This window comes from Triturus cristatus, chromosome 10, assembly GCF_964204655.1.
Source record: "Triturus cristatus chromosome 10, aTriCri1.1, whole genome shotgun sequence".
In the NCBI taxonomy this organism is placed as follows: domain Eukaryota; kingdom Metazoa; phylum Chordata; class Amphibia; order Caudata; family Salamandridae; genus Triturus; species Triturus cristatus.
In genome coordinates this window covers 434148071-434173041 of record NC_140593.1, presented here as the reverse complement: position 1 = coordinate 434173041, position 24971 = coordinate 434148071, and positions in this window count along the sequence as shown.

Genomic DNA, 24971 nt, shown 5'->3' with positions numbered 1-24971 from the left:
TGGATTGTTGAGCACTCCATTGAAGACACTGGAATGCTCTGGTCTTCTAATGGCTGGCAGAAGCCCGGAGCATCAACATTCCAATGTTTGTTCACAGCTGTTGCTGTGAACGTAGGCCACACCGAGACCGAGGGGATTTCAACCCCCTCGGGCTTCGTGAGGCCTTTGTTTTACAAATTTGAACATTCTGCCCTCTAGGGGCGGAATGTTCGAATAACCTTAGAGCCTGACGTAGCTGTCTCTACTGGCCATTAAAGGCTTGCTTCCTTGTTAAAGGCTCTCGCCTTCAGCTTGGGCCTTTAACGCTGGAGTGGGCCTTTAATGGCCGGTAGAGCCCACTACGTTGGGCTATATTAAAGTATCAAAACAGTAAAATAATATTGCCACAGACTCTACCTCATGCTGTATAATTTGCCTTTTCTCGCTGCATAATTTAGTAAACACTGCTTAAAGCAACCAACACTCAAGAACCCAGCGGACCAGAGAAGATGAAGCCCCAACAGGACACGGCCAAGGGCACATACTGAACAAAAGGACCGACAAGCCCAGCACCACCAGGCAGGCACACAAGACCCAGCAACAGCATAGACACAGAACGACTCCAGAAGGGAAGCCCAGACAGTCCAACGGACACACACTCAACCCCAAAAGACGAGGGGAAGAGAGGAAGGTGCCAGAAGCAACCGGGCAGGAAGGGCGAAAGGCCAACCAGAGGACAAAACCCAACACCACCGGATAGCTACACCGGAGGAGACAAAAAGGAAAGAGGGCAGGACCAGGCAACAGGCCATAGGCCCAAACCCAAGGACCACCCAAGAGCAGGAGCACCCAGACCAAACCAGGAAAGAGGGAAGGTACGGCCAGGCACCAGCCCCTCCCCAACCAGAACGAACCGGCCGCCAGAGAGTCCAGAGGACAAAGCCCCTGAAACCCCACAGAGGACCAGGCCCCAGGCCCCAATCACCAGTGCAGCCAACCGACATCCACCAAGCACCCAGCCAGGGAGGTGGATCTAAGGTGAGAGCCCAGGAACAGGCCAAGGGCCATCGAAGGCCAAGATACACATAAAAAGCAGGGAAACAGGAACACAATACCTGGAACACCACCCCACAAGGCCCACAGAGCCAGATGGGAGCAGGCCCGGGCTCCCAACAGAAAACCAGTCCCCGAAAGATCGAAAGACCAACCAGGAGGACCCGACATCCCAACCCCAACCAAACCGAAAAGGGCAGGGGAAGAGCCAGAGTCCAGGACCCAGAAGGCCAAACACCCCACAAGGCCCAAACTGAACCAGGGTCCAACATGAAATACCAGAGCCGCAAGGGTAGGCGAGGACAACCCCCCAAGGCCACAAGGACCTGAAAAAATAGAAACGGGAGAAGAACAAGGCAGCTAGAGACGAATCCCAAAGAGACCAGGCAGACAGCCGACCAAACAACAGACAGGCCAGCAAAGGACTGAGAACCAACAACCCGGAACCAGCACAGGAAGGGGTGGGACAGGTCCAACTGCCACAACCCCGCAACCCCCAACCCGAGGGGAGGCAATGAACCCCGAAAACCCGCCAAGCCAGAGAGGCAGTAGAAGCCAGGAAGGGATGCCAAGCAGACCGCCCAGGCCCACAAACTCCATGGCCCAACAGGCACCAAGGGAGGGCCGGAGCAGGGGAGAAACCCCCAGGGCAGAACCGAGCAACAGAGCCAAGCTGACAGGAAGCCAGGGCCGAATCCAATCAACCAGCCCAAACAGAAGGACCTGGTGACCCAACCCCCACCCGGGGAAGGTCCAAAACTGGGAAGGCCCCAGCAGGGCACAGGCAAAGCAAAGGTCAGGGAGGGCTAGAGTATCCAGAAGCACAAAACCCCCCTCCAACGTAGGTGGGGAGGGGGACACCGAACGACAGGCACGAGAGTGAGCCCAAAAGAAGGGAAGGCAGGAGCGGCCACCCACGCAAAAGACCAGCATAGCTGGAAAGGCGGGTCAAGAACACCAAGGGCAGGACTACCCCACCCCCAAAAGACCAGGAAGCACCCGCCAAGGGATCAGCCACCCAGAGGCGGAGCCCACGCAAGCCAGACAACAGGACCGGGCCAGAAGGCCCAAACCATTAAGAACAGAGGAGATCATGCAGCCGACCCCCACACACCCCCAGCACAAGGCAAGCCCCTGGGAGACACCCAACCAGGCAACAACCCAGCCAGACCCCTCTGAATGCCAAAGGGTAGAAGAGAACAGCTGGCAGCAGAATCCTAGCGCCCCCAGCCAAGGTGGAACAAACAGGCCACCAACCAGTCCTGACCCATCCAAAAAGCGCTGTGACCAGACTACACCAGGCCCAGCAGGACAACCCAGGGCACAGGGTCGAGACTGATTAGCATATGGCTGGGTCCAAACTGGAATGGCACGGTGAGCAAAAAAACGATGGATTTAGGCCCAGATCTCTGTACTGGGGTGAATGTATGACATTGTTCCTCATTCTGTCCATCAATAGTTATTTTTGCATTGGTCACCCCGAGTGGGACGGGTATGCTCAGACGTGAGTCCCGTGCTCTCCATGCCACTGGAATCAAGCTATCCTGGCTGAAGAGGGGTGAAACCCCGAAACCGGTCCTAGGATGCTTGTTTCCAGTCCAGGGAGGACCTGGCCGGGCAGTTCGGGCTGGACTGTTCCCATTTGGCACAGGGTCGAGTCTGATTTGCATATGGCTGGGTCCAAACTGGAATGGCATGGTGAGCAAAAAAACGATGGATTTAGGCCCAGATCTCTGTACTGGGGTGAATGTATGACATTGCTCCTCATTCTGTCCATCAATAGTTATTTTTGCATTGGTCACCCCGAGTGGGAGGGGTAGGCTCAGATGTGAGTCCCGTGCTCTTCATGCCACTGGAATCAAGCTATCCTTGCTGAAGAGGGGTGAAACCCCAAAAGCAGTCCTAGGATGTTTGTTTCCAGTCCAGGGAGGACCTGGCCGGGCAGTTCGGGCTGGACCGTTCCCATTGGGCACAGGGTCGAGACTGATTTGCATATGGCTGGGTCCAAACTGGAATAGCATGGTGAGCAAAAAAACGATGGTTTTAGGCCCAGATCTCTGTACTGGGGTGAATGTATGACACTGTTCCTCATTCTGTCCATCAATAGTTCTTTTTGCATTGGTCACCCCGAGTGGGACGGGTATGCTAAGACGTGAGTCCCGTGCTCTCCATGCCACTGGAATCAAGCTATCCTGGCTGAAGAGGGGTTTAACCCAGAAACCGGTCCTAGGATGCTTGTTTCCAGTCCAGGGAGGACCTGGCCAGGCAGTTCGGGCTGGACTGTTCCCATTGGGCACAGGGTCGAGTCTGATTTGCATATGGCTGGGTCCAAACTTGAATGGCATGGTGAGCAAAAAAACGATGGATTTAGGCCCAGATCTCTGTACTGGGGTGGATGTATGACATTGTTCCTCATTCTGTCCATCAATAGTTCTTTTTGCATTGGTCACCCCGAGTGGGACGGGTATGCTCAGACGTGAGTCCCGTGCTCTCCATGCCACTGGAATCAAGCTATCCCGGCTGAAGAGGGGTGAAACCCCGAAACCGGTCCTAGGATGCTTGTTTCCAGTCCAGGGAGGATCTGGCCGGGCAGTTCGAGCTGGACTGTTCCCATTGGGCACAGGGTCGAGCCTGATTTGCATATGGCTGGGTCCAAACTGGAATGGCACGGAGAGCAAAAAAACGATGGATTTAGGCCCAGATCTCTGTACTGGGGTGAATGTATGACATTGTTCCTCATTCTGTCCATCAATAGTTATTTTTGCATTGGTCACCCCGAGTGGGACGGGTATGCTCAGACGTGAGTCCCGTGCTCTCCATGCCACTGGAATCAAGCTATCCTGGCTGAAGAGGGGTGAAACCCCGAAACCGGTCCTAGGATGCTTGTTTCCAGTCCAGGGAGGACCTGGCCGGGCAGTTCGGGCTGGACTGTTCCCATTGGGCACAGGGTCGAGACTGATTTGCATATGGCTGGGTCCAAACTAGAATAGCATGGTGAGCAAAAAAACGATGGTTTTAGGCCCAGATCTCTGTACTGGGGTGAATGTATGACACTGTTCCTCATTCTGTCCATCAATAGTTCTTTTTGCATTGGTCACCCCGAGTGGGACGGGTATGCTAAGACGTGAGTCCCGTGCTCTCCATGCCACTGGAATCAAGCTATCCTGGCTGAAGAGGAGTTTAACCCAGAAACCGGTCCTAGGATGCTTCTTTCCAGTCCAGGGAGGACCTGGCCAGGCAGTTCGGGCTGGACTGTTCCCATTGGGCACAGGGTCGAGACTGATTTGCATATGGCTGGGTCCAAACTGGAATGGCATGGTGAGGAAAAAAACGATGGATTTAGGCCCAGATCTCTGTACTGGGGTGGATGTATGACATTGTTCCTCATTCTGTCCATCAATAGTTCTTTTTGCATTGGTCACCCCGAGTGGGACGGGTATGCTCAGACATGAGTCCCGTGCTCTCCATGCCACTGGAATCAAGCTATCCTGGCTGAAGAGGGGTGAAACCCCGAAACCGGTCCTAGGATGCTTGTTTCCAGTCCAGGAAGGATCTGGCCGGGCAGTACGGGCTGGACTGTTCCCATTGGGCACAGGGTCGAGTCTGATTTGCTTATGGCTGGGTCCAAACTGGAATGGCATGGTGAGCAAAAAAACGATGGATTTAGGCCCAGATCTCTGTACTGGGGTGAATGTATTACATTGCTCCTCATTCTGTCCATCAATAGTTATTTTTGCATTGGTCACCCCGAGTGGGACGGGTATGCTAAGACGTGAGTCCCGTGCTCTTCATGCCACTGGAATCAAGCTATCCTTGCTGAAGAGGGGTGAAACCCCAAAAGCAGTCCTAGGATGCTTGTTTCCAGTCCAGGGAGGACCTGGCCGGGCAGTTCAGTCTGGACTGTTCACATTGGGCACAGGGTCGAGACTGATTTGCATATGGCTGGGTCCAAACTGGAATGGCATGGTGAGCAACAAAACGATGGTTTTAGGCCTAGATCTCTGTACTGGGGTGAATGTATGACACTGTTCCTCATTCTGTCCATCAATAGTTCTTTTTGCATTGGTCACCCCGAGTGGGACGGGTATGCTAAGACGTGAGTCCCGTGCTCTCCATGCCACTGGAATCAAGCTATCCTGGCTGAAGAGGGGTGAAACCCAGAAACCGGTCCTAGGATGCTTGTTTCCAGTCCAGGGAGGACCTGGCCAGGCAGTTCGGGCTGGACTGTTCCCATTGGGCACAGGGTCGAGACTGATTTGCATATGGCTGGGTCCAAACTGGAATGGCATGGTGAGCAAAAAGACGATGGATTTAGGCCCAGATCTCTGTACTGGGGTGGATGTATGACATTGTTCCTCATTCTGTCCATCAATAGTTCTTTTTGCATTGGTCACCCCGAGTGTGACGGGTATGCTCAGACGTGAGTCCCGTGCTCTCCATGCCACTGGAATCAAGCTATCCTGGCTGAAGAGGGGTGAAAGCCCGAAACCGGTCCTAGGATGCTTGTTTCCAGTCGAGGGAGGACCTGGCCGGGCAGTTCCGGCTGGACTGTTTCCATTGGGCACAGGATCGAGACTGATTTGCATATGGCTGGGTCCAAACTGGAATGGCATGGTGAGCAAAAAAACAATGGTTTTAGGCCCAGATCTCTGTACTGGGGTGAATGTATGACATTGTTCCTCATTCTGTCCTTCAATAGTTCTTTTTCCATTGGTCACCCCGAGTGGGACGGGTATGCTCAGACGTGAGTCCCGTGCTCTCCATGCCACTGGAATCAAGCTATCCTGGCTGAAGAGGGGTGAAACCCCGAAACCGGTCCTAGGATGCTTGTTTCCAGTCCAGGGAGGACCTGGCCGGGCAGTTCGGGCTGAACTGTTCCCATTGGGCACAGGGTTGAGACTGATTTGCATATGGCTGGGTCCAAACTAGAATGGCATGGTGAGCAAAAAAATGATGGATTTAGGCCCAGATCTCTGTACTGGGGTGAATGTATGACATTGTTCCTCATTCTGTCCATCAATAGTTCTTTTTCCATTGGTCACCCCGAGTGGGACGGGTATGCTCAGACGTGAGTCCCGTGCTCTCCATGCCACTGGAATCAAGCTATCCTGGCTGAAGAGGGGTGAAACCCCGAAACCGGTCCTAGGATGCTTGTTTCCAGTCCAGGGAGGACCTGGCCGGGCAGTTCGGGCTGGACTGTTCCCATTGGGCACAGGGTCGAGACTGATTTGCATATGGCCAAACTGCAATGTGGCATCCACCCAGAGGGTGCCCGGACACTGCACAGTCCCAGAAACATAGAGACACCGCTATCTGTTACTCACCGGGGGGGGCAGGAGACAGGAATCAGGCCCCCTCCACCCAGCCCAAGGCTCCCGCCACAGAGGACCAACACTGCAGGAAGGCAGGGGAATCAGCAAACGCGGCGCGTCTTCCATCCGGCCAGGCCAAAGGAAGATGCGCACAAGAACCCGGAAGGAACCGAAGGCCAACACACCAGCCACTAAGGGCCAGCCAGCATGCCAGAGCCAGTCAGGAACGATCAAGCCTCCCAGCAAGCCCGGCAGGCCGGGAGGCAGACCAGGCAGACTCCCTCTCAGCACAGACAGGCAGCGGAGCAGGGAGTCGAGAAGAAACACCACTCCAGCCCAGCAGGAGCAGCACTAGCACCTCGTCCCAATTCTGTTGACAGACAGAAAAAAGAACAGGCGGAATGCTGGGTAGGCACTGTTTATGTACCCCAAGTGGGAGGGGCTGGGGTTAAGGTCCCAGCATTCCTCTGCTCGGTTGGGAGATGATAATCTCCACTTTGTAATGAATGGGATGAAGTCTGGAGGGACTGGGGGTAATTGTTCTTAGAAATGCACATTATTTTTGGGGCAAATTACTTCCAATTAACCATATTTACAGTCTGGAATTGAAGGGGTGTGCATTGTTAATCACTTTACTACTTTTACTTAAGTACAACACACACGTTTTGTACTTTTTTGTGCCTCCAGTGTTCTTTGGCATTGAAGAAGGGGCTCTATCAACCTGTTACATCAAATCAGAAGTCATTTTTAGAGCATCGCTTGATTTGTGACAGGGCCTTCCTTCCTTTTTCTTGGGTATCACTTGCAAAGTTGCCATGCCATGCTGCCTCAACAAACACGTCCTATTTCAGAATATATATGACCCTAAGGTAATGCTTCTGATTGGTGATGCTCGGTTTCCAGGCCACACCACTAATTGTTTAAAACGTGCACTGACCCCTTGGAAGGAGACCAAACCAGACCCACTACACTTCTGTGACTCACTCCTATCCCCATAGTGGTGCAACTACAGCCTGATCTTTGAGAGCAGCCCTTAGCTGTCGGGAAAATGTCATTTGGGGATGCTTCAACACACAGACTTAAGGTTATTGAAATGGGATGTTGCTCCATTCTGTGCACATGTGAACTTTCCTTTCCTATTTGGGGGGGTTTAAGCCACCGTTCCGCTTTTTTCTCATTGGGGAAACACTGGAAATTATGGGAGTCTCTGTGCCGCACACCAAGAGGCAATTAGCAGTGGGCGGCTTAGAAAGTGTGAACCGGGATCACCGCTTGGAGGTACACTTCTTATCCACAGCTTCCACTTCAGCATATATGATAGGGCGGTGCACATCATCAGGCTTTGACCATATTCATTTTTATTAAGTGCCTGCCGAAATACTTTGAGTGGAAGAAATATAGCTATCATAGAAAGCTGCTAGCGTCCGGTTCAGTTTATTTAGGGGGGGTGGTTATATAGAGCAAGCTCGACCCCAAGGTATCAGAGAACTTATATTAGCACGTGTTGCATTGCAGAAGGACACCTTCATTTGGTAAGGGATTGGGAGATTAAGTGATTTGCCCAGAATCACAGTATGTTGAGCGTCCCTGCCGAGATTCAAACCTGGTTCCCCAGCGTCGAGGTCGACCACTCTAGCCGTTAGACTACAGAGTAAGAAGGAAAGTAGCTATTTATTTTGAGGGGGTGTCTTACTCCTAAGAACCACCAATTTAAGGAAAAGAATGGCATAATGTGCTTGACAATTCATTAAAAAAACAGTGGTGCATTGTTGTTATATTTACAGACCACCAGATATGGTGCTGGGGAAGCAGAGCTTTAAACTTCACCTCTGTGTGTGATTTTAATGCATTTCCAGCTGGCAGAAAGGCCCTGACCAAAGTTTAGCGACATTTTTCTGCCCCCTCTGGTAGCGATTCATCAATGGTGCCCCAGTTCAATGTAGATTTCAACACAAAGTCTGGTGTGTAGCAGGGTCAAGCTACCATTGGTGCAGCAAATGTAGTGGCACCTGGGCGAGAGCCATGAAGGGCTCATTGAACCCTAAATATTGTTGTATTTTACGACCCCAACAGCAGTGAATTGCTTGAACACAGTACAGAAATGGCATTAATAAAAACGACGGACGAACTCAGAACCATTCTCGACAAAGGAGGCTCGGCAGCTCTTGTCCTCCTCGACTTGTTGGCTGTGTTCGACACTGTGGATCATGCCACCCTCATCGATTGTCTGAAAAAAATAGGCATTACTGGCAAAGCACTTGACCTACTTAGTTCCTTTTTATCTGACAGGGAGCAGTCGGTCATGATGGAGAATGCAACATCTAAATGTTTTTCACTCCCCTGTGGGGTCTGGGGTCCCTCAGGGATCTACCTTGAGTCCCCTACTTTTTAATATCTATGTGGTTCAACTTTCGGCCCTGATTAGATGTTTCAGGTTCTCCCCCACTTCATATGGTGACGACACACAGATTGTCGTGTCAGTCTCAAACAACCTGGACACTACCATCTCTCAATTTCACGATTGTATGAGAGCAGTCAACAATTGGATGGGTAAACATTGCCTTAAATTTAATTTCAGAAAAAACAGAGGTCGTTCTTTTTGGCAATAAACCCCTTTTTTAGTACCCTGCCTGCTGGCCTAAAGAGTTGGGAACTCTTCCCACCACGGTCCAAAAAGCAAAACTCTTGGGCGTAATCATTGATGACAAACTCGATTTTAACAAGCATATTTGCTCCGTGGCTTCGTCCATTTTCAACTTGTTGCGAATCATTAAGAAGATTCTCCCTTTCATTCCGTTGACCGCCAGAAAAACAGTAATCTCTCTATTGGTTCTTTCCAAACTTGACTATTGTAATGGACTGTATGTCAATCTCCAGAAGCAGTACAAAAGGAAATTACAGAGCGTCCAAAATGCTGCGGCAAAACTTGTCCTTGACCTGCCCAAATTTTATCCTATCTCAGTATCCTTAAAAAATCTCCATTAGCTGTCGGTAGATTCTCGCATTAAATTCAAGGTACTTTGCCTTGCGTATAAGGCCTTACACAACTCAGGACCCGCCTACCTTAGACGCTCCCTCTCCTGGTACATTCCTAATGAGATCTTTGATCAAAAAATAAGTTGATGATCGCCCACCCCAAATTCAAGAGAATGAAATGGGGGGGCAGCTGTTTCTCCTCTGAAACCCCGACACTTTGGAACACGCTGCCTATACATATCAAAGCGGCACCCACTCTTCGGAATTTTAGGAAACTGTTAAAAACCTGGCTTTTTAATGTCAAGCCGCTCTGTTTTTTCTTCTTCTTGATTACCGCCTCACTGCAATACCCTATATAGCGCCAAGACACCCACGGGTATTCGTGCGCTCTACAAGTTTATTAACATAATATAACTTGCACCAGGGTTCATGGCATAGTTTCTACGCTATTGATCTGAACGGAAGTGGTGAGATACTGAAATGTGGCTTTTTTCTTTGAAATTGTACTGTCGCCCTGTTACTGAAGTGAAAATACCCTGTTTTAAAACATGAAGGAAGAGAGGAGATAGTTGAGGGCAAAAGGAGGAGCGGCGACTGATGAAACAAAGAAGAAAGGAAGGGTCCATAGTAAAAACAATTGAAAGGGAAATTGAGTGAGAAAATCTTTAAAATGGTACCTTTTACAGAGTAAATTCCATGTCTTCTGCAAATGTTGTGCAGGCGCCAGAGGCGAGTTAGCATGTTTTTGTTTTTTACTTTGTCGTAATAATTTGAAAAAACGTATTTTCTGCATTGCACCATCATGCAAAACGTTTACAGGAAGAAAACACGATTCCTTTGTTCTTTAAATCGCGCCTTTCATCGTCCCTGCGCTTCTATGCCCTGCATTGCTCGCAATTTGCAAAACAGTTGCATTTTTTTACATTAATCACTAAATTATATTTGTTTTATTTTCTAGATGGGAATTTATAGAACTGTACGTGCTTCCACAGGACGTACAGCTAACCACTTCGTGTTATGTGTTTCTTAAACGTTTGTATCGTTGTATTTTCTCTGAGGTGGAAGTAGTCTAATGCATTCTATTCTGTTGATGTTATTATCAGCGGAAGGATGTTTATGTAGTTTACACGGGAGGCCCTATAAATTAACAACAGGAGGGGGCACTTGGTCATAATGCAGAAGAAAGCCGGGCAGCACGCTAAATGGTGCATTCCATCTTGGATACATGATTCTATTATCTAGTTTTCATTGAGACAATGAGAGGCGAGCCTCCAAACAGTCAATTATTGTACTTTGTCCTCATTAGGTAATAAAACTGTCCAAAGGAATCAGACAAAGTCCAACATGAAAGAAACTAAATTCTCCCCGGGGGCTGTTACAGGGCTTGGGAAATGCGTTCCCTTATTTTACTCCTGGCTGCAGCATTATGTGAAGGAAAGTACCCTTAATTAAATCTGGATGCCTTTAACTAAAGACATCTACCGTCACTCGCAAAGGCATTTCACAATTAAAATAACGTTTCTGTAAAAAGTTTTGAAATGGAATAAAGTCTGTGATCTTTGGGGACTTCTGATTCAGGCGACTTACAAGAGAAGAACAGTGGTTTACACAACTGGAACAGGCAGAAGCTGTGTTTTCCATATACAACACTCATGTTCAAGTTCCCACCAGATGGGGGCTTAGATGCTTTGACTTCCAAGCACAAGACATTGATTTAGGAAGTTACTTATCAGGTTAAATAGTTTGAAGTGGTGCCAAAACACAGGCCAAGGCCCCCTGGGGGTGGGGGGGAGATTATGTTTAGCTCTGCCAAAGGAAGTTCGCTCGAATCTGCGTTTGCCTTGCATAATTATTTTTAATGTCTTTCACTATGAATAATTCAGTGCTCGTGAAAGTTTGACTCCTTCTCACAGGAAACTTAAAAAATGCATTTCAAGAGGAAAACCAGGAACAAGGATATAAACTTTTGGTTTTAAATTAGCTTATAAATTAAGATTTGAGAATTGCAATTCTGTGACGGCAGTTTATAAAACAGTGCTGTCAGCGATTGTCCTATAGAATATCGACGGGACAGAATATCAAAGGGTTAAGAGCACACAGGGAGGTAAGAATTGACTAAATAAAGGCTTAGAGTGCTGAATAAATGAATACATTATGCCTAATAGGAAGCAGAGAACTCTCCCAAATTTCGATGGAGAGGTCTGCTACCTATTTTGTGTATATATATATATATATTCACTGAAAAAACCATAGGTTTCACACACGTTATAGTTAGGAAATAGCATTTAAAAAACCTTGCTAATTCACTGAAAAAACCATAGGTTTCACACATGTTATAGTTAGCTGGACATTTTACTGATAAAAAACCAATGAAATTCCCCCGTTATAGTTACTGTAGGCAACTATAACTCACGCGACCGCAATCCTCTGCTGATGCTAATACTGTATTTAGACACTTATTTGCCCATATCTTCTTCCATTAAATTTTAGCTATACATATATTACAAATATTTTTTTTTCATAAAGACACATATGTCATCAGCAGAGGATTACGGTCGCGTGAGTTATAGTTGCCTACAGTAACTATAACGGGGGAATTTCATTGGTTTTTTATCAGTAAAATGTCCAGCTAACTATAACATGTGTGAAACCTATGGTTTTTTCAGTGAATTAGCAATGTTTTTTAAATGCTATTTCCTAACTATAACGTGTGTGAAACCTATGGTTTTTTCAGTGAATTTGTACGGTTTTTTAAATGCTAAGTTACTTTACGCCATTTGTGGCGTGCGCGCCCACTTAACGCAGTTCGTTCCGTGCACGGTTTTTATCAACTTTAATAAGCCCTGTACATTTGGTGGCCTTCGGCCACCAAAAGCACAGGGGGTGAGGTCAATGTGGATAGTGTTTTTTTTATTTCGATTTTATAATTTCATGTTGCCAAAATTACGTTTTATTTCTCTATTAATAAGCCCTGCACATTTGGTGGCCTGCGGCCACCAAAAGCACAGGGGGTGGGGTAAGTGTGGATAGTGTTTTTTTTATTTTAATTTTTTTACCGTAAGCGTACGGTAAGCTTACGGTAAGCGTACGGTAAGCGTACGGTAAGCATACCCCGCGAAATTGCCGAAAAAAAAATAAAACCGTTTTTGCTCTTGGGGGATGTTTGGGGACTCCCTCAACATGACTATGTGGGAGGGAGTTGTCAAAACAGCCCCGTAACATGTTTTTGGCCATCATGTTTGATAAACAACACTCAGTGCGAGAGACAAAATGGCGGACGCCGCTTCCTGGTTTCGGCCGATTCGAATGTTTACTAAGATCTAAGAGCCAATCAGAATCGCGCTCGCGCACGCCACCGTAAGCTTACGGTAAGCGTACGGTAAGCGTACGGTAAGCGTACCGTAAGCGGGCTCAGATATATATATTGATTTAAAGGCTATTTTCTCAGAATCTACTGAACAGATTTACACCAAACCTACAAAAGGCACTTCCTTGACCTAGGGACTACCTCTCTGCCAAATTTCTAGTAATTCTGTTCAGCCGTTCGGGCTGTAGCTCGTTCTAAAGGTCCTAAGGAAAAATGCATGGGAAAAACGCGTTTTGGGACCCCCCTTTTATCTCAGCCCCCGCTTGACGAATCCCCCCGAGACTTTCAGGGTAGGAGCGGAGCGTAGCGCCCCACCTATTTTGAGAAATTTGCGAGGATTCGTCGACCGGCACCAAAGTTATTCAAAATAGAATGTTGAGGTTTTCCTATGGAAACGTGGTCCTAACTATAACTACCTACTGGCGACCGCCAGTAGGTAATATATATATATATATATATATATATATATCAGAAAACAGGTGCCCTATGCACAAGAGTGCACTCGAGTCAGCGCCGGTTTGTGGCAAACCTTTATTCAGGAAAGAACAGGATACAAGTTGTGGGTCAATGGATCCAATGTGCTGTGCAATTCACGACGCGTTTCGGGCGGAACGCCCTTCTTCCTGGTGTATCACAGCCCCATTACAGCATCACGCAACTGTCTCTATTTCAACCCTTCAATGGGCCAATCAAGTGAGATTTCTGTCCCCGATGGATTCTGGGACTTACAGTTTCATTCCATTGATCCTAGCAGTTAACATTGTGGCCAAGAAATCTTTCACGCACTGTAAGTCCCAGAAGGTTTGTATTTATATAGCACTTGTTACCCCTTTTTTAGCGAGTAGCACGCTACTCCGGAAACCCATATAGGATTAGTGGTGAATTAGTATAGTGAAATGTGAAAGTAAATTGAGTGTTGGATATTAGTCAGTTATTTGGAGTGAGTAGGATAGCGGAGGGATAGAAGGGGAAGAAAGGTTTGCATTCATATAGCGAATGTTACCCATGATAGGTGTTGAAGTGCTTTTCTGGCGAGTAGCATGCTACTCCAGAAGCCATAAAGGATCAGTGTTGAAATTAATTTAGGAAAATATGAAGTAGTTTGAGTGGTGAATATGTTATTCAGTTATTTGGATATAGAAGGGTAGGCGGCGGGATAGAAGAGGGAAAGAAGGTTTGTATTTATACAGCGCTTGCTATCCCTGATGGAGTTTTGAAGCGCTTTTTTGGTGAGTAGCATGCTACTCTGGAACCCATAAGGATTAGTGTTGAATTAATATAGTGAAATATAAAAGTAATTTGAGTGGTGGGTATGTTAGTCAGTTATTTGGATTGAGAAAGGTTGGGGAGGGGTAGAAAAGAGAAAAAGGTTTGCATTGATATAGCGCTTGTAACCCTGATGGAGTGTTGAAGCGCTTTATTGCCAAGTAGCATGCTTCTCTGGAACCCACAAATGATTAGTGGTGAATTAGTATAGTGGAATATGAAATATGAGAAGTTAACATGTAAGTCTGTTATTTTGATTGAAAAGGATAGTGGAGGGATAGAAGAGTGAAGGATTTTGATTTTTCTTTTTTTTTTTGGAGGTCATAGCAGTAGGGTAGGCTTTTTTAGATGAGTAAAAAAGGGTTGTGGAGGGAAAGAGTCAGAGGGAAGAGTTTAGAAAGATTTGTTGTGGGGGATCGGTATAGTAAAAGAGGAGTCAGATGATGCAAGGAGGGGTAAAGTAGGGGAGAGTCTAGAAAAGGGTTATTTGGGGGATCATAGTAGTGTATGGGGTTTGGGATAAATGAGAGAGTAGATATAGAGGATATATTGATAGATATATAGGGTGAGAAACAGGGTAGTGCATTGGAATGAGTAGTAGAAAGAAGTTTGAGATGAGTCAGAAAGTTGGGCTAGAGGATATATTGATAGAAGTATAAGCTGAGAAATAGGGTAGTACATTGGAAATGATAAATTAGAAGAAAGTGATAAATATACAGATCCATTAGTAAATTGAAAGTATATAGATGCATAAAGGAGGTAAGTATATGTAGTTTAAATATATTGATAGAGGTACAGGATGAGAAATAGGGTATTGCATTTGATATGTTTTTTCAAACACACAGATTCAAGTACATGGAAGGTACATAGATGCACAGTGGAAGCAAGTATATGTAGACCAACGATGCACCAGATAAACTCCGGTTTTCAAGTGTTATTGTACTTTAATTTTTTTTTTTAACAACATAATTATTCTACATGTTTATGCAAAGAATTACACAAAGATAGGTACATATCTATAGTGAAAATAAATGCTTTTATACAGAGGGATATGCTGTAAATTTCTGTTTGCGTATGGTGCTTATGTGGGGACGAGCCAATTCTTGAGTACGATTCTGAAGATTAGGTGGCTGTCCGTGGATCTTATGTTGGGGGGTAAGGAGTTCCCTAGTTTGGCTGGCTGAACAGAGAATGATGCACCACCCATGTTTTTTTTTTTGTATCTTGGAATTTTGAGGCGAGGTGCCCCTTTAGAGAAGAGTTTCCTTTGTTGAATGTGTTTGATGATTTTATTCCTGATGAAGAGCGGTCCCATTCCATGTATTGCTTTGTGGGTGATACAAAGCAGCTTGAATGTGGATCTTCTGGCAACCGGTAACCAATGCAGGGCTTTCAAGGCAGGTGAGATGTGGTCTCGTGGTTTTATATGCAAGAGCAGTCTGGCAGCCGAGTTCTGAATCCGTTGTACTCTTTTCATGGTCATTAAAGGTGAGCCGTACTAGAGGCTATAGGCGTAATCGAGTTTGGACAGAACAAGGGTGATAGTAGCTTGGACCTTGTGTGGAAATCCCAAATGAGGGAAAATTCATCGCAGCATTTTCATAGTGACAAAGCTTGATCTTGCTAGTTTGTCCACTTGGGCATTCATCGATAGCTTGGAGTCCATAGTCATTCCGAGGTTTCTTACTTCCTTTGATACTTAAGGCTGTGATCCCAGTTCATCAGGCCAGGGGGCAAGCGGGTCATAATGTTTCCAAACGCCACACATGAGTATTTCCGTTTTGGAAGGATTCAATTTGAGATGGCTTCAAGTCATCCACTGATCCACGTCTCTGAGACAACTGAAAATTGGGGATTTTCCAATGTCTTTGGGGCATTCCTGTTGATGGAGTATTTGCGTGTCATCTGCATAGTTCTAGCACGTGAGGGGAAATTGATTGATCAGTACCGGTAATGACTTCATGTAGATGTTGAAAAGCATGGACGAGATGATAGAGCCTTGAGGGACCCCTGCTTTTGTGCAGTATGGTGTGGATGAGAAAGGTGGGGTATGGATGACATTAGATCTGTTTCAAAGGTAGGACGTGATCCAGTCTAGAGCAGTCCCCTCTATGCCAGCTTCATGGAGTCTTTGTTTCAGAGTATCATGGCCAACTGTTTCAAAGGCAGCCGTGAGGTCCAAGAGGAGTAGATCAGCAACCCTGTTGTGGTCTACTGTATTCTTCAGGTCATCCCAGATGGCAAGGAGGGCAGATTAAGTGCCTCTTCCCGGAAGGAATCATGTTTGGAAGTCTGAAAGCATGTCATTCTCTTCAATGAATTGTGACATCTGGGTGAACGCTGCTCTTTCTATCAGTTTGCCCAGGAAAGGTCCATTTGTAATGGGTCTGTAGTTGTCAGGATTCAGCGGGTCTAAGTTTGTTTTCTTCAGTAAAGGGCGTATGTGTGACTTTTTGAGTTCTTCTGGAACTATTCCGGTAGTTAAGGAATCATTGCTGATTCTTTTTACTGGAGTGGCAGCAGTGGCTGTAAAAAGAATTGTCTTGAAAGTTTGTGGTGGACATGGGTCAAAAGGGCTTCTGGCAGGCCTGCTTGCTCTCACCAGGTGCATAAATTCATCGTGTGAGATGTGTTGGATGGAACGGAGAGGCTGGGTTAAAGTATTTTTGGTTTGTTGTTTTGTACAAGGGTTAGTGCTGGTGCTTTTTTTCTGTTTTAAGTATGAGTCCAATATGTCTGCTTTGTCCGTGTAATGATTTGCCAGTTTGTCTGTGAAAGCTTGAGTAACACGATGAGTTCCTTCTAGGCAATTTAGTTTGCGAAATTCATTGAGTATTTTATAGAGTTCTTTATTTGCACATTTAACATTTTGAATTCTGCCTGAATAGTAGCTTTTCTTAGCTTCTTTGAAAGCTGACTTGTATAATCTATTAATTTTCTGTAGGTGAAATTTGTTTTGTTTGGCGTTTGTTTTGAGCCAGGTACGTTGCAGCTTTCTAATTTGTGTTTTATGTCTTTTATCTCTATGTTTCTCCAAGGTGCTTTTTTTCTTTTGTTCTGTTCGGTGGTTTTGAGTGGTATCAAGATGTCAAAAGTTTCATGTAGCTACTCATATAGTTTTTTAACAGAATTTATTGTTTCCAGATTTGTACTGGATGTTAGTTGTGTTTCTAATTGTATATCTCTATCTATCTATCTATCTATCTATCTATCTATCTATCTATCTATCTATCTATCTATCTATCTATCTATCTATCTATCTATCTATCTATCTATCTATCTATCTATCTATCTATCTATCTATCTATCTATCTATCCATCCATCTATATATCTATACAAATATATATATATTTTTCGCTACGGTGCTCGTCAATTTTCCCGCTCACAACCCAGCGGGCGCCACAGCCGCGAGGACTAAACTCGCGTATTCATGTAAAACAAAGTTCAAGGATGCTGCGCACTCCGGCCAATTATTCAAGTTAATTTATTTTATCAATTTCTGCAAACACGATCAACTGACAAACGCGTTCCAGCCTCCTGGCCTTCGTCAATGTCAATTATTCCCTGCATAGACACTCTATTTAACCATTAGTATTCTCATTGGTTAACGGCAGCGACTAAAAATATAAACATAAAAATTCAGTAATTCGATTAGAAAAGGTGGCGGCCATTTTAACACTATATAGTTATAATTCTAGGGGGCTTCATTCTTGACTTCTTTGCTGTTTCCAACATTAGATCCATATATCAGTCAATCAAAGTCAAGGCAGATTCATCAACATATGTCCTAAATGACGGTTAACAAGGCAAAACATTCATCAATATCATTCACAAATGAGTAATTAAATTAATGTTAGCCCTCATAATCACTGCAAAATTAAATAATATGAAACTCATATTTGAGTGGGGTTTCCTTATCCTCGTCTTATAGTTGTTGTGAATTTATTACATATATATGTGAAACTTCATGATGCTCTGTATGAGCCTTCTCTGCACATCGTGAATTTTCCCCGGGCATTCAGTCTGTGGCTCCGGGGCCTATTCTTCCCACCTGACTATTTTCTGGGTGTGGTTCACTCTGCATTCTAATCTCCTATTGTTTTCTCTATCCAATAAAGGACCACAGTTCCTCTTCCTGGCTTAACCCCCATGGAGTTCTGGTGCGGAGATCCACTATGAGTTTGGCCTCAAGTTGCCTAAGGAGTTTGACTCTATCACCTCCTCTCTCTACCGCTGGGATCTGATCAATGCAGTAGTACGCTAGTCTGCCACTCCTGGCCTCGTACATTCTTGAAAAGTGCCTCGCCACAGGGTATGTTTTGTCCCTGGTGGTTATTGCCCTTTTGTGTTCAAGAATGCGCTTTTTCGCCGGGTGTATTGTACTCCCAGTGTACTGTAACCCGCAGGGGCAGGTTAAACAGTACACAACGAAGTTGGAGTTACAGTTCAACAACTTGTCAATGGGCCTTCTCTCCTTCCTCCCCGGCACTGCATAGTCTTTCTCTTTCTAGCAATTCTTGCATGCCTTGCAAGTTGTGCAGGGGAAAAACCCTGTAATCATGGGCTTCACACAGTGTTTGTCCTGAAAATGGTTTCGCAACAGGATATCCTTCAAGGAGGCGCTCTTTTCAACCAATCAGCATGCAGTATAAAGAGCGCTCCAATGCGTACAAGAGAAATGTCTCTGATGAATTGGTATGTTGGCCACAGAAACGCGTTAGGCAATCCAACGAACTTGGAGGGCTGGGGTGGGCTGAACCGTGATGCCGAATGGCAGACGAACTGTCGAGTGCATCTTGAGAAGCTTCGGCATTTGTTGGATGAAATTATGACACGGGTACCGTCCCGTGCAAGATGCACCATCTCGAAGGAATGAGAGGCTGAGGGAGAGGAACCTTCCTGCTCCGGTTTCCAGCACAGTTCATCTTGATGAAAAGTGCTTGTTCCCATCACATCCAGATCCTACCAAGGATTTTAACTGACTCTCTGAAATCTGTACGCATTGGAACCTACTATAGGTGTTCAATGAAAGCTCAATGTGACTACAGATCCCAGCATGCTGTATGAAGAAATCAAATATGCAGTTGAACCCATGAGGGGTTTTTCAACCAATCAGCATGCAGTATAGAGAGCGCTACAATGCGTACAGGAGAAATGCCTCTGATGAAGTGGTACGTTGGCCACAGAAAAGCGTCAGGCAATACAAAGAACTTGGATGGCTGGGGTGGGCTGAACTGTGATGCCGAATGGCAGAGTGCAATTTGAGAAGCTTCGGCATTTGTTGGATAAAAAAAAAATATATATATATATATATATATATATACACATATTATCTACTGGCGGTCGCCAGTTGATAGTTATAGTTAGGACCTATTTTCCATAGGAAATCCGCAACATTCTATTGAGAATATCTTTGGCGCCGATTGACGAATCTTCGCAAAATTTTCCAAACTTTTGGCCAGCTCCGCTCTGCTCCTACCCTGAAAGTTTTGCGGTGATTCGTCAAGCGGGGGCTGAGAAAAAAGGGGGGTCCCAAAACGCGTTTTCCCCATGTAATTTTCCATAGGATCTGTTGTCGCAGCTACAGCCCGCGCTGAACGGAATGACACCAAATTTGGCAAAGAGGTAGTCCTCAGTTAGAAATCGTGCCTTTTGCATATATGGTGGGAATCCGTTCAGTAGTTCCTGAGAAAATCTGAGTTAAAAGTACATAAATATCTATGGCCGCGGAGGATCCGCGGACCGTACACACACCGTACGCGCACCCTCCCCGAACCGAGCACGCACCCTCCCGATCGCGCGCTGAATGCTAATTGGCTGGAGAATGTCTCTCTACATTCGAAACCAGGAACTGTTGGCGGCCATTTTGTGCCTCGGTAGAAGCGAGGCTGAAGAAGCAAGGGGAAAAAGTGTGTAAAACATATAAAGGGCGCAGAGTGGAAACACTCTGACCCTCTGGAGGTGCTTAGGGGGTCCTAGAAGGACCCCCTGGGGCCTCCCTTTTTAAAAAAAAAAACGGCGAAATGCGCGCACGGTGCGCGCATCCTATCGCGTTGGATGCACGGATTCTCTAGCTGTGGGTTCGCGGATCCAAGGGAAAAAAAATGAAATTGTTGGGAGATAAAGATTAAGCTTAAGTGTTTTGTTCTTGAGTGGCTCTAAAAAGAGCCGTTGTGTTCATTGAGAGTTTTTGGTACTTATAAGTAAGTACCTATACAGAGTCTAAAGTTGTTGAGGAAGACTCTGTTTCCTTCATCAGTAAAGTGTACTCCATCTCTCCTATACATCTCTTGCATATGAAAGCGCAGATTGTTTTTGTAAATGGACCCCATTCTGTAGTCTCGGAGAAAAGAGTTTGTCTTCAATTAATATTCACATGAAATACATATATATATGTTTTTTTAATGTTAAATACTTCGCGGGATCCGCGCACCCACCGCGTCATAGACGCAGAAGACGCATCGCGGAAGCGCGTAAATGTCGCGTTACGTACATCGAACGTGTCGCGTATAGGCTGGGAGTCGCGTACCGGTCGCATTGCAATCTCGCACTAAACACGTACCTGACGCTTACCATGCGCGGATGCTATCGCGTAGGGATCGAGAACCGTGCGCTTAGGGTGCGCGGATCCAAAAACATGGAAAAAAAATATATAAAATAAAGTTTTGCACATATAGTTAAAAAAATATTTTGAAAAATATAAAAAAAATATGTTTGAAAAACCCATTAGGTTCAAATAATATTTTTTAATTTTTAAAAGAATTAATTGAAAAAATATGTTTAAAAATGGTGATAAAAAAGTATTTTAAAAAAACTGTAATTAATGAAATGACACACTGAATTTGAAAAATATAGCAATCCAATCAAAATCATTAAACATGATATCTTCAGATATAAGTTATAAATAGGAATTAGCATTTAAAAAACCTTTGAAATTCACTGAAAAAACCATAGGTTTCATGCACATTATAGTTAGGAATTGGCATTTAAAAAACCTTTGAAATTCACTGAAAAAACCATAGGTTTCAGGCACGTTATAGTTAGGAATTGGCATTTAAAAAACCTTAGAAATTCACTTAAAAAACCATAGGTTTCAGGGGTGTTATAGTTAGCTGGACATTTCCCTCATACAAAACCCTAGAAATTCCCCTGTTATAGTTAGTTCAGCTAACTATAACTCACGCCCCCATAATGCACTGCTGATGACGTCACATATTACATCGCTCATGACATTGTCAGTGACCTCACTGATGACATCACCGATGACGTCATCCATGTGATAAATTACTGCATCTTCTCACACCCTAATTTAACCTTTGATACACCAACTCAAAATTTCAGACGTCCATTCTCAAAACCATAGACACTACAATACCAATAGCTACATACCCACTCATTAACTCTTAGGTCTACATACACCTCCACTCACTCACCTGTACAGTCACTCATACTTACAGTCACTCCGTACAAGACTATCATATGCATTTATACACCTATATAGACACTCACAGACCGCCAATCATCCATTGAGGTACTGACACACCTAGTCAGTTGTGCAAGTAATTAAACACAGTCCAATTTACTCACCTATACAGTTAAACACACTCAAGTTCACTTACTCATAAAAATAGTACCACAATCTTACGCTCTTATACAATCATTGATAAACGCACACACTCATCCATACAGCCACTCTCACAATCACACACTCTCACATATACCCACTTATATACTCTTACACGCATAAATACTGCCTTTCAGATATGTAGTTACTCGCACATGTACCACTGAGATATACATTCAATCCCTAACACACCCATACATACACTCACCCAACCATAGAGTTGATCACAGATGCACTCTTAAAACCATGCACCCAGTGAATCACCCACTCACATATCTATGCACAGAGTCACACACACCCCACCCACACAAACAGTCAGCCACCCATACAGATACTCAGACTACCAATCAATAACTCATATACACACTCATGTAGCTATTCACAAACCCATGCAGCTGCTTACACACCAACAGACAGATGGATACAGACATTCACACAGTTTACTCACCAACCCATGCATTCAGTAAGATATGTTTAATCACTCACTTATAGACTCAGTTACGCACCCACTAAATAAATCATCCATTCAGACACTTATACACCCACTCATTCTTCAATACGCCTTTCCCTATATATATTAAACATAGTTAAACTTTACAGAAACACACAGTCACTGGATGATGTCATCAGTGATGTCATCAGTGATGTCATTTAAGATGTCATCAGTGATGTCATGAGTGATGTCACTGACCATGTCATGAGTGATGTAATATGTGACGTCATCAGCAGTGCATTGCGGGGGCGCATGTTATAGTTAGCTGAACTAACTATAATGGGGGAATTTCTATGGTTTTGTATGAGTGAAATGTCCAACTAACTATAACTTACCCTACAACATATGTTTTTTTCAGTGAATTTCTAAGGTTTTTTAAATGCTAATTCCTAACTATAACGTGTCTGAAACCGATGGTTATTTCAGTGAATTTCTAAGGTTTTTTAAATGCTAATTCCTAACTATAACGCGTCTGAAACCTATGTTTTTTTCAGTGAATTTCAAAGGTTTTTTAAATGCTAATTTCTAACTATGCCTACAGAGGTAGGACAGGGAAGGGGGCGGGCCTAAGGTCACATGTTGGCAAACACACCCTGTGGCGCGTTTTAATTTGGGGAATTAATTCCTCTTCAATCCTGAGGGTCCCTGGGGGCCAACTAGCGCACCATGTACCTCCAGTATGCGCCAGGGAGCTGCGTTGCAGAGAGGTGTTCAGAGGCCACACCCCTTTTTACACCTCTCTGCAACGCAGCTCTGTGGTGCTTACTGGAGGTACCTGGTGGGCTAGTTGTTCCCCAGGGCCCCTCAGGATTGAAGAGAAATGAATTCCCCAACTTCAAACGAGCCACAGGGCATGTTTGCACACATATCACCTCAGGCCACGCCCCCTCCCTTCATCACTGTGCAAACGCGCCCCATGGCACGTTTTAAGTTGGAGGATTAAGTTCCCTTGAATCCTGACGGTCCCTGGGTTCCAACTAGCCCACCAGATAATTGGCCTATAATTTTTGGATAACAGCGGGGAGCCCTTTTTATATATAGGAATTATTTTGGCTCCGGCCCAGCTGACAGGGATCTTCATGCCTTGAAAAATGGCATTGAATAAAACCCAAAGATATGGTGCCCAAATAGTGGGTTCGCTGCGAAATAGATCCCCAGGGATCTTGTCTAGTCCTGGCGCTTTGCCCGGAGCTATTTTGCAAAGAGCACCCGTTATCTCTTTGAATGTTATTGCAAAGGTGTAGGCAGTTTCTCTGGTTATTGCTTTGTGTGGCTCTCTGCTCTGTCTGGGGTGGAGGCACGCAGTGTTTGCTGAGAGGTGATCGATGTTTCCACAGTTAGTTGCGCATGCCTGTCAGGCCAGTGATGAAGTAAGTGGAGAAGAAGAGTTGTTCGGTCTAGTAATTTCCCTTGCAATTTCTCTGATGGTAAGGCCACAGGGTGCTGCTTGTTGGTGAAGCAGCCAATTTAGACAAGGTAGGTTCGCTCTTATGTGGTGATATGATAGTTGGGTGCTACCAATTATATGTTTGTGTGATTTCTCTTGTTCCAATAGCTTCTCTGACCACTGTGTTTGCCAGGCCCTTGAAAGAAAGAAGAATAAAGTTTTCCTGGTTGGTCAAGGATGTGATGAAGTGATCTGTTAGGCCTAGCATGGATAGGAGAACACTGAGGACAAAAGAACATAGCAGATGTGATAAAGTGGATTATTAGTTGGGGTGGATTGGGGTCCACAACAAGTAATGACATCACTATCTTGTTAGGTCCAGTAAAGGTTTCAGTAATTTAAACATGAGCTCAACCCCTGGTAGCTACACAGAGCAAACAGGCGTACCTTAAGAAAAACGTGTAAAGCTTTCAGAAGTACCCGAATGTTAAAAAGTCCTAAACACAATACAATCAAAATACCACTTCAAAATATAAAAATAACTAATAATTTAATGAACAAAATGGCACCAAAAAAACAAAAATTCAAGAATGTGAACCAATGATATGTTTTTTAAAAAGTTTAAATAAAAATAGCCCCAAAAAGCATTAAGCACCAACCGTGGTCATATGGTTGCGCTTGACTGATATCTTGGCGTGATTTAAGGCCAACTGCGATAGAGCACAATTAGGATACAGAAACCAGGTTCAACCTGGTCAAAAGTTTTACCTTCAGACTCTGAAATGGATGTCAAAAATCCGCAGGGTGGAAAGGCAGCAGGCAGTGGCAGAGAAGGGCTCCACAAGGCTGATACCCATTGGATGAGGTCCTGGTGAATCTGTTGACGTTTGGCAAGAAAGCTCAAAAATACCAAAAGGAAAATACTTTTGGCATTTTTGCCTGGTGAAGATTTCTACACTCTGACTTGGCCACTTTTTTAGAGCTTGGATTCCTCCATCGGGTCAAGGCTGCAAGCTGTAGTCAAATAATTCTCCAAGAGGTCAGATACCCTCTCTGCAACAACCAGCTGAAGCAGATTTACTGATCCAGAACACCTCGGAGTGGAAGTAGCCCGAAACTTTGGCTCAGCTGCAACATACCTTCGTCAGATTGACTTGGCAGATTTGCCCCAGTCCTCTGGAGGTCTTTGGAGCCAAAATATTTCTCTGTTCCAGTTTTTTCAGGTTATTAGAAGGAGTACGCTTTAATGCAGCCAAAGGCCCCGAGACCTCAGGAACAGCACTTGGGGGTCAAGCCTCATTCCAGCAGAAGCAACCAGCAGGGCTCAGAGCAGAGCCAGTAGTCAGCTGGGCTTTTCAGGAAAAGTGGCTTGTAGCATATTTTTGTGTTCCTGTAGCCTAACAGTAGGGCAGCCAACTGACCTTTGGAGTCAACTATTTTGTCCGCAGTACAAGCTGGAGTAGGTTCAGACTTTCAGGTCTCCTAGCAGGTCTCAAAAGCAGGTGGAGTTTCT